General features: G+C 38.0%; 1 long non-coding RNA gene across 2 annotated transcripts; it reads left to right on the forward strand.

The window, feature by feature from the left end:
• Positions 1-2,097: 2,097 nt before the first annotated feature.
• LOC148654787 (uncharacterized) lies at positions 2,098-10,271 on the forward strand. 2 transcript variants are annotated; one of them, XR_015941147.1, is made up of 5 exons: positions 2,098-2,223; positions 3,429-3,534; positions 4,328-4,640; positions 6,827-6,964; positions 8,560-10,271. It is a non-coding gene; the product is annotated as an uncharacterized LOC148654787 (long non-coding RNA). The 2 variants fall into 2 exon arrangements; XR_015941146.1 differs by having other exon boundaries at positions 2,104-2,265.
• The last annotated feature ends 653 nt before the right edge of the window (positions 10,272-10,924 follow it).

Below are 10,924 nucleotides of genomic sequence, written 5' to 3' on the forward strand. Positions count from 1 at the left end.
CCTGTCGCACCGTGGATGAATCAGTCTATTGCTGAACGTGCTCTTCATTTCTACAAGCCTGTCATAGAGGGGATGGGAGATATTGTCCATGATGGCCTCTAGTTTGGACACCATTCTCCTCTCAGCCACTACCTCCAGGGGGTCCAGGCCAGACCCAATGACAGAGCTTTCTCTCCTGATTAGCTTGTTCAGCCTTTTAGAATCCACTGCTCTAATCCCAGGGCCCCAGCATACCACTGCGTAGAAAATGGCGCTCGCCGCCACCGACTGATAGAACATATGTAGCATCTTACTACATACATTGAAGGACCTGAGCATCCTCAAGAAGTAAAGTCGGCTCTGTCCCTTCTTATAGATGGCCTCGATGTTCTTAGACCATTCCAGTCTATCGTCGATGTGCACTCCCAGGTACATGTATGAGTCCAACATCTCCACGCCACTCCCATGGATGTAGACAGGAGTAGGTTTGACCTTTTTCCTCCTGAAATCTACCACCAGTTCCTTTATCTTTGTTACATTCAGTTCCAAGTGTTTCACCCCACACCACTCCACACCACTCCACAAAGCTGCTGACCAGTCCTCTGTACTCCTCCTCCTGCTCACCCTTGATACATCCCACAATTGCAGAGTCATCTGAGAACTTCTGCAGGTGGCATGACTTTGAGTTGTACTTAAAGTCCGAAGTATAGAGGGTGAGGAGGAATGGAGAAAGAACTGTCCCTTGAGGTGCCCCTGTGTTACTCACTACCTGTTCAGACACACAGTTCTGAAGTCTCACAGACTGTGGTGTGCCTGTCAGGTAGTCAGTGATCCACGAGGTCATGGAGGCATCGACTTGCATATCCTCCAGCTTCCTCCTTAGAAGTAAGGGCTGGATGGTATTGCATTAAGCTCTTCCAGTGGTTGCAATGCAGTTTCTAGTCTGTGACTTTCACATGAAGCCCCCCTGTTGATTTTTTGTATACTATACACACATATTGTAGTCAGCTTTATGATGATTATGAAGCTACAGTGTCTTGCAAAATTATGCACTCCTTCCCAATAATGTTCCATTTTTGTTGAATTGCAAAAGATGCAATTCAACAAAAGTTAATATCTTTAATAAAACCTTAAGTGCTCAAACTGAACATATGAAAATGTGCATACATTTTCTTTAACTCCACAATAAAGCCATTAATTACACCTTTATATACAAGTACAGTACATTGTTTTTCTAATTGCTAATAATGTAATGCTTTTAATGACAAAGAGAAACCCTTTACTGATTACTTTTCATTACAAAAAATATCAGTGTGACGCTTTAAAGAAAAATGGATAAAACGTTCTACAGTAAGTTTCCTCAGTTACTTGTCATCAATTTATAAAAACACTCCGCGTTTGTAGTAAATGTGCGATGCTAAAATGCTGTAAGAGACTGCAGTTCGTAACATTCGGTTGTTCAGAGAAACAGCGTCAAGTGCAAATTATTATTATTATTATTTTCAAAACACCCTTATTATGCTTGAGAGATGACCTAGAATGACCTTCATAATGTCTTTAATAGGAATCCCACCTTTGATGTGTTGTTTTCAAATTTTATTATACAATTTCACTTTTTACGCCATTAATTTTGGTATTCCATTTCTGTACACCCTTCGCTTTGCAGGCAATAAAGATATCTAGCTATTTCCTGTATTTTTAACATACGAATGAAAGTGACAAACAATTGTTGGAGACTACAGCTGTTGCCTTGGTGAGACAACATTTCTTATTCAACTAATGTTGACAACTTTGCCAGTTCCTTCTGTCGACGTCACGTTCGGGAAGAGCTCGGAATTTGTCTCAGGAACAAATTGCTATTGGGGGAAAATAAAATACTATTGGGAACTACGGGAAGTATTGCAGAGTTTGAGGTAAGATAACTTACAGATACAATACCTGGAGCATTTTTTCGTCATATAGTAGAAAACGTATTACAGAAATCTCTTTAAGCAAACATGCTTTGATTTAACGTAATTGTATATCTACCACATTACATAGACTATACCAATTGTACCTTTGATTTCTATTTGTAAAGTATTGGAAAACGAAAGTTTTAAAGAATATATTTTTTATTGACAGGCTGAAACTGCATTGAAGTACAGTACTCCGGATGCAACGCTTTTTCTTCTCTGTGCACCTTCAATCAACATCTGCAAATACCCAATTTATTTAATACCCGTTTCTCCAAGCAACAACTGTGAAGTATGGATCGCATGAATTAAAAATTTGTATGATCTCACTACGGTTAGTGCTGAAATCTTGGTACATAACACGGAACTCCAAAAAGGTTCCTCGGAAGGAAATAGCCGAGGATAAAGAAACTCAGATGAAAATCAAATCTGATCACTGGCGTACAAGCTTTTACTGAAGCAAAAGCCGTAAATATATATATTAACGCATAATCTGTTTAATGTTAAACTGTTGTTGTTGTTGTTGTTGTTGTTGTTGTTGATGATGTTGACAATAACTGAAACAATTAGTCGAGCTTACGCCTTTACTAAAAGACGAGTTCGATTAAGCAATTAAATATCTGGTAGTTTTTCTTTGCAACTGTAGTTTCACTACACTTTATATTATTAAAACAAAATGCGATACTGACTTGGTAAATGTGAGAGTAGAACGTTTAACTTTGAGAGTTACTTAAAAAAAACTTAAGAGTTCAAGGAAAGTTATATCACTTCAGTTATTTTTCAGTGTGATTTTTTCACACTTGTGACGCTGCAAAAAGAAGTGTGACCATTACAAAAACGAAACTTTATATAGCAACCCTTAACTTCTAAATGATGATTCACTGAATGAAAATAATCATCAATTGCTTTGCAGACTTAAACAACACACAAAAAGGGTGGTTTCTGGGTGGCATGGGTAAATCTGTGACAAACTTTTTAGCAAAAACCAAGAGGCTGGCTTGTGGTTACCTGCACATACAGTATCGCCTAAAAAGGTGATAACTTGCTTTTCAAGGAATCAAGGATAGAACAGCATATCAATTGCTAAATCAGAAATCCAAGCCATGATGTGTGCAAGGGCCGTATAGGGTGTGGTCTGCCATTTTATTCCAGATTTACTCCGGTTTACTATATTCCATGTGGGAAATTTTAGAGAATAATTCTAAGAAACGTCTGACTAGTGATAATTGTCTTCACTACTGTACTCCAAAGCAATATTTAATATGTGTACTTTAAGACCACATCTTGTCTTTTTTTCTGTGACTAATATTTTCGGCTCACAAACTTTCTCTGCCATTCCTTTTTTAAAATGTCAGGAGTTGAACTTCTGCAGTCAACATTTGTTTCTAGTAAGAAAGCATTAGACGCTTCAGAAGGTTTTGGCATATTGCACCTTTAAAATATTTGTTTATCACCCAAGGTCTGGAGTTTGGTAACTGATAATATGTGTAATTACAGAGCTGTGCAAAGTTCTGCTGCAAGATGGGAGGCGGTGTGTAATAACTGGACAAAGGCCACTCTGCCGACACATAGAGCCGCATTAATTACCAAGGGCCTCTTATTGGTAAGTACAAGACTTCAGTTTACTTTTAAGATGTTCATGTTTATTTTAGCCATTTATATACAAAATATGTTTCTCTGGAACAACGGGGGGTGACTGTGTTTCAGTCACATCTTATTTCTTGAAACAGATTTTGGGTGTATGACAGACAGTAGGGGAACAATCCGTGACAAAGGTAACATTATCCTGCACTACACGGTTTTCCAAACACTATGAATGGCCCACATAACTGCAAGGATAAAATACACTCTCCTGTCTTAGGGATAACTATTCATAAAGGAACGTTAACCGCTGTCGAGTTACTTAAACCTCATTGCAGGAACTCCTTGCATTGTGTTCTAAATGTTAGGAAATCTCTATAGAAGTATACAGTAGATGCAATTGACTTTACACTCACTGTAAAGGAATGTAGTTATTAACCAAAGGCTGTAAAAACTGTTTATTTAAATTAAGAGGGAATCTCAACAAAAGCTTTCACTTTGGAAAGTAAGCTGGACATGATTTTGTCAAGTACAAATAGCTTGCTACGCGTTAACGTCCTATTCTAGTATGGATTTTTCATTTGTCTTTAATGTAGCCTTTGTTCCAGAAACGTGTGTGTGGGCTCTTCCAACCATTCCAGCTTTGTATACAATCAGCATTTTTTGGTCTTTAAAAATGAGTTTCAGTCAGCACTGAAGAGCAGAAAGTTAAATCTTATAGCTGCAAGGAGGAATCCCATCCCATCCCAGGGTTTCTAGTGGATTTACTAAAGAGGCTGGCTGGTTTTAATATTTGTAAAAACCTTTCTCTCCAGGATTTGGCCACTTGGATCTGCACGTCCTCTCGAGACCTGTGAGCTGTCTGGCCTCCACATTCTCATGCCATGTGTTCGATTGCGATGTGTATCGGTGTCTCGAGAGTTTTGGCTCCTTTGTTTGCCACTTTGGTCCTGTGGAGTGCGTCCGCCACAGCCTCGGATCACCAGTCCTGTGCCAGGGAAGTGCACGCAGACATGACCGTGGATATCCTATTGGCCTTGAGAGCAGGGATGAAGATCAAGGAGCCATTCTACTCTTCCTCTGAGAATGACTGCATCACTTCCTGCTGTTCGAAAGAAGTTGAAAAAGGTATCCAGGGCATATTCTTTTGATAGTTATTCTCATTAAAAATGCATTTTTATAGTTATCTAACACATTGGAAAGAGTCAGTTTAGCGGTTAAGGTCATCTTTTTGTAGTCTTATATTGCCGTCCCTGAAGTTGGGGAGCTCCATGACAATTTTTCTGCATTCTTTGGCGAGCTCTCTGGCCTTAACCATGACGATGCATGCTATTACTGAATGTCTTCAATGTGTGACCACCTTTAATGCCTCAGGGAAACCGGAAATCTTCAGAGGCCTCTAGATAGTACCATTGCATTCATCTAAAGACCAGAATGTTACTGTGGATTTATTTTTTATTGAATTTTGATTAAAGGAACAGTTAGAGGTGTGGATAAATGTGACTCTCGTGTTTTCTGGAGTGCAGTTAACGTTTAATGACATAAACTGACATATAAATGTATGGGTTTGCACATTGAAATGCATTTTTAAACTTTTTTAAGCAAGACATATTAAGTCATTCTATTGCATGATGTTTTTTGTTCCTATTCAATCAAGGACAGAAATAAATGTGGTGGACACATTTTCCTGTTTATCAAGTTAAGTGAAATCATAAATAAATTTCTGTTTTACATACCTGGTAGTACGCATATTTGGAGAGTCAGTCACACTGGGACCTTACATTCTAATTTTTCTTTAAACCTCTCATTAAACTATGGTTTAAAGGAGTGGTCTCTAAATCTAGTTCTTCAAATTTGTAGGGACTTCTCTTTTGCCCTACTTGAAGTTTCAATTCAATAGTTTTTTTGCTGCGTTCCAATGATATTGCACATTTTTTGATCGTCCACATGATTAAAGGTTAAGTATCATTATGTTACTTTGATACATTGAGTAAGTTATTAAATTTGGTTAAGTAAGAAGACTAGTTCTATTGTTGTAAATTATAAATTCAAGAAAATAATCCTGATCCTTTTACTTTAGATTAAAGTGGTTAAAGGTTAATATTCAATATATCACAGTACTGTGTTCTACCTCACGCAAAGTAGAATACAGTTTTAGAGTATGAATAGACAAGAATAATGTGTAAGAGTATGTACTTATAGAGCTTGAAACTCCTCAATGAAACCTTAAAAATATTATTACTGACCCATCAACTCGGTAATCTAAAATTGTGATGCTTGTGTACTTTGTGAATTTCTGATATCTTGCTCTGCAGCACCACCAAACATGATGATATCAGGAACTGATCACCCTGCATCCTGCAGGATCGTGCTGGCAAGCAATGCAACAGATACTGTTCAGACCTCAACAGAAGCCGTGGCCTCAGTGTTATAGAGGCCAGCCAGCTTAGATCAGTTTACAGGCTGTTAGAGGAAATGTAGATCCAAACAGCCATTATTATTGTTAATAGGATAATTACTGTTCCTGATCATTTGGATAAAACTGCTGCATTCTGTACGTCTATGGGTAATCGGTGTAGTTACTATACTACTGCACTATGTTGTTCTATGGGTAATCTGTGCTGTGTGATTCTTTATGATGGTAAACTTAGGTTGAGTGAAAGATTGATATCAATCACCAAAACTAGTTTGAATTTACCGCTCTCAGTACACCATTATTCACATTCTCTGCCATCCAAGCATGGTGGCGGGTAAATAACACGGAGATCTTTGAAATCGGCTGCAGGCATAATTACATTTTCTGTAAAAAGAGCAACAGGAGCAAGGTTCACATAACATGACTAATTGCGCTGTAATAAAGATCACTTCATTTTGTTTCGTTTCACTCTGAGTCACACAGCTGAAAGGATTGATGGAGTGTAACTTGACCCGAGCAGTGGGGTAAATCATGCCCCCCATTCATTTTTAAGGAGGAGGGGCTCCATGTAGGCTGGCATGGTATCGGTGTGGTTAGCTTTGCCAGGACATTGCTTGCCAGGATAGGCTCCCCTGCAACCTTGAATAGAGTGGTTCGAAAATGGATGGACGAAGGGGCTCCAAGTTAGTAATCAATTGCTAGAATCGTAGCTGCATTCTCCCAAGAAAGCAGGCATCAATATGTTTGTTAGCCGTCCAAAACTAGTTTGTACATACGAAATTTGAATCTTAAATCATGTGAGTTGTTTACAATTCTTTGAGAATGGCCTATAATACATTGAAATGAAGTTATTTTGAGCTAATCACATTTTTTTATCTACTCATTTCTGTTCTAACAGGTTACAAGTGCAACTTGATGGTGTTTGACAGGAACAAGAAGCTAAAACACCCAAACTGCTATTTACTTCACTGTCCAAGTGACAAATTCTGTCCTCTGAAGCACTCTATAGGAATGGACAGCTTCAGAATCCAAGAAGGTCAGCAAGCTTGTCTGTGGTTTTCTAATCACATAGGAGCTTTATTGTCTGAGTAAAGACCTTACAGAATCTTTCTTAGGATCCTTCCTTCTCTTTTTTCATACTGGAAAAGTGTTGCTGCAATTTGTGCTGAGCTTTAGTTTTAAGAAATTCCTCTCATCCTGTTTTTTAAAGCAAAAAAGGCAAAGTTGAGGAATGATTAACATGACAGTTAAACAGTCTGGTTAGGGAAATGTCACATTGTTTCCTTTTTCTCCAAACAAAGACATTTTTGTGTGAGCTGTCATGGAAAACAAAATGTTCAAAACAATATAAAATGTTAGTTAGCACCATGTTGTAAGTCCACTTCATCTGCATCTGATGCACTAAGCTTTCATTGATGTGATAATAAGCCGTCCTTGTGCCCAGTCCAGCTAGTAACTGGTCTGTCCCAGTGGTATCACAGACATCGCCAGGATTGGGCTCAGTACCATTGACTTTACTCAGTTAAGTCAAGGTGGAAATTAAATATTCTTTACATTTTGTGGCTGCACAAGTCTATCTCCTGAGGGATTTTTTTTGCCTTTTATTTGAGGTTTTTATCTCTTCTTTAAACTGCTCTGTTTTTAGTATTTCGGGAAAAGGAATTTGACCATCTTAACTGTTTTAAGTTATTGCTGCACTATAGAAACTGCGAGCTTTAAAGACTAGAGTCTCTTTGAAGGCTGCATACTGCAATACACATTAACACAAATACAGTATATATGTACTGTATACTAAAAGCCGACATTGTTCCAAAATTTTAGTAAAATGTCTTATTCCATGGACTGGTATTGGATTTAAGTAGCCTTGAATCTGGATTCAACCGGCATATAAATATGATTAAGTCTTTTAAAATCCAAGAAGAATACCATTCAAACAAAAAAAGTTTGTAAGTTTCCAAAAATAGTTCACGTTTATGAACGACGAATGCAGTGATTATTGAGTCTGTTTGAGCTTGGTTAATGGCTAACCGTAAAGAGAGGTTAGGACTCTGGATGTGTAACTGAAAGTTTGTTGGTTCAAATCCTGGGTGGTGCACTTCTCTTATAGCTGTGAGCAGTGTATTTCACTCATGTTGCTAATTAAAATGTCCATTAGTCTACAGTAAATAGGCACAGTCTTCAGTATTTTCTTGAATCTGCTCTCTTAATCTGTTTGGATTTGACAGTAATTTCCAGTTAGAATTAGGTGGGTTGTCCTTTCTTGCACTTACTGTACTGCTCCTTTGAGAGCAGCAGTATATTTTTATATGGCCAAAGCTGGACACTGTATTTCAACTAAGGTGTACATAATGCATTGTTTAATTTTAACATCACTGCCCTTGATTTGAATCCTGCACTCTTTACTCTTTAAATTATTCTGTTGATTCCCAACATTTTGATCAGAATGTGATGACTGTTTTAAGTGCCAAGAACACAAGTTTACATTTAACAATCATTTGGAATTTTTACTTAGGTTAAATTAAAGGCTCATTAACACTCAGATGTAATTTTAGGTCCTTTCTATGAATATGATGTTAGTATATGTAACAGAAAGACTCTAAAAGTGTACTTTTTCATTTTTGTCTTTTAAAGATTTGACTCCAGAGACAGCAGAGAATTCAAGAAGCTCTGCTAGGAATGTATCCTCTGTCGCAAAAGTAAAAGCTAAATCTGTAACTCCTACTAGTTCAAGGGCTGCTAACAGGAAACAACCCACAACTACTGCAGCAACTAAAAAGCCATTTACTACAAAAACTACAAAAACAAATACCAAAACCACTACAAAACTAATAAATACAGCCACTACAAAACCAAAAACAACCACTACAAAACCAACAACTAGAGTCACAACAACGTCAACAACTAGAGTCACTACAAAAATAACAACTACAACCACTACAAAACCAACACCTAGAGCCACTACAAAACCAAGAACTACAACCACCACAAAACCAACACCTACAACCACTACAAAACCAACAACTACAACCACTACAAAACCAACACCTAGAGCCACTACAAAACCAAGAACTACAACCACCACAAAACCAAAAACCAGGCCAACAACAAAGTCACATATTACTACTACAACAACTACAACCACTACAAAACCAACAACTACAACCACTACAAAACCAACACCTAGAGCCACTACAAAACCAAGAACTACAACCACCACAAAACCAAAAACCAGGCCAACAACAAAGTCACATATTACTACTACAACAACTACAACCACTACAAAACCAACAACTACAACCACTACAAAACCAACACCTAGAGCCACTACAAAACCAAGAACTACAACCACCACAAAACCAACAACTAGGGCCACGACAAAGTCAACAACTACAGCCACTACAAAACCAACAACTACAACCACTACAAAGCCAACACCTAGAGCCACTACAAAACCAACAACTACAACCACCAAAAAACCAACAACTAGGGCCATGACAAAGTCAACAACTACAGCCACTACAAAACCAACAACTACAACCACCACAAAGCCAACAGCTAGAGCTACAACAAAACTTACAACAAGACCTATTATAAAACCAACAACAACTTTGAAAAGGATAATCAAAACAAATAAAAAACCAATCGCCACAACTACTACAAAATCAAATAAAAAATCAAAACCAACCTCTAAAAACAATGAAGCCATAAAAGTAATAACCATAATAAAACCAGCAACTGGATCACCCACACAAAGCGATGCTTCAAAACATTTCACCATATCTGCTTTCTTGGCATCTGATTCTTTGGAAAAAGGAGCTGGAGCACACATATTGGATCCACAGGGAACACTCCAGCTCACGCCAATTGTCATTCTGGTGGCCGGGGTTCTGCTCCTGACTCTTGTTTTAGCACTGCTGGGTCAGATGGTCCTCCAATCAAAGTCCAGTCAAAGACCTTACATAAGGCTGGATTTACAGGATTTGTACAGTGACTCATGGACCACATAAAATGGTGGATTACATGTAGAAAGGGGAGAGATTCATAACGGAATAAAATGTATATGTACAAAGTAAAAAGTATATTAAGTTCATTAAACAATGTAGGTCAACCCTGTGTCTTTGGGTTCCTTTCAGAAATCTGCCCACTTCTATTCTTTAGCAAACAAGGCTACTGCAATTATCCAACCCCATAGAGAATCAACAACAATCTGTTCAGTACACATTGATTTTTTTTCAAGAAGGAAAACATCCTTATTTTGAATAAAGAAAGAATTTCTGTGAAATCCATATTCGTTAATCTTAGGGTCTCTGTATATTAATAAATGTGCGTGTTTTTTTAAAGAAGTTGTCAAAGCTTTGTTCTTCAAACACATTGGGTTGATGATGCTTTGCGAGTTCATTTTGCAGACTGTTTTCATAGTAGAATATCTGGTCTGGGCAGCATGGTGGTGCAGGGCTTAGCATTGGTGCCTTAGAGTGCTGGGGCCCTGGGTTCAGTTTCAGGGGTGCTATTTGCATGGAGTTTGCATGTTCTGCCCATATTCATATGTGTTTCCTCAGGGCACTCAGGTTCCCTCCTACAGTCCAAAGACATACTGGTAGGTTAATAATTAGTTAAATACTAGGCCGTGATGCCCCTGGATTGAATAAGCGATTATTGAAAGTGGTGTAATGTGGTCTTTGGTCATTTTATCAGATCCTCCTTAATGTGTCCACACTTGATGTCTTTCCTGGTGTGAGGCTGGCACAATAATAATCCGAATCAAGCAGGAGCATTGTGCTCTTTTGCAGAAGAAGTTTTTCATAGAACGTGAACGATTTGCTAACATCTGCACAGAACACCTCCTATGTGCAGACTAGTTGACTATTGAGAGACAAAAATGCATTGCTTGTAGGTGAAAAACTTAAAGCAAGGGACAACACACAGTCCACACAGTTTATTGACAGTGAAATAGTCAATAAAATCCTCTTAGAAATCTTTACTTCATCAGTCATTG

This window comes from Lepisosteus platostomus, chromosome 9 (genome assembly GCF_059453375.1).
Source record: "Lepisosteus platostomus isolate fLepPlt1 chromosome 9, fLepPlt1.hap1, whole genome shotgun sequence".
NCBI classification, from domain to species: Eukaryota; Metazoa; Chordata; class Actinopteri; order Semionotiformes; family Lepisosteidae; genus Lepisosteus; species Lepisosteus platostomus.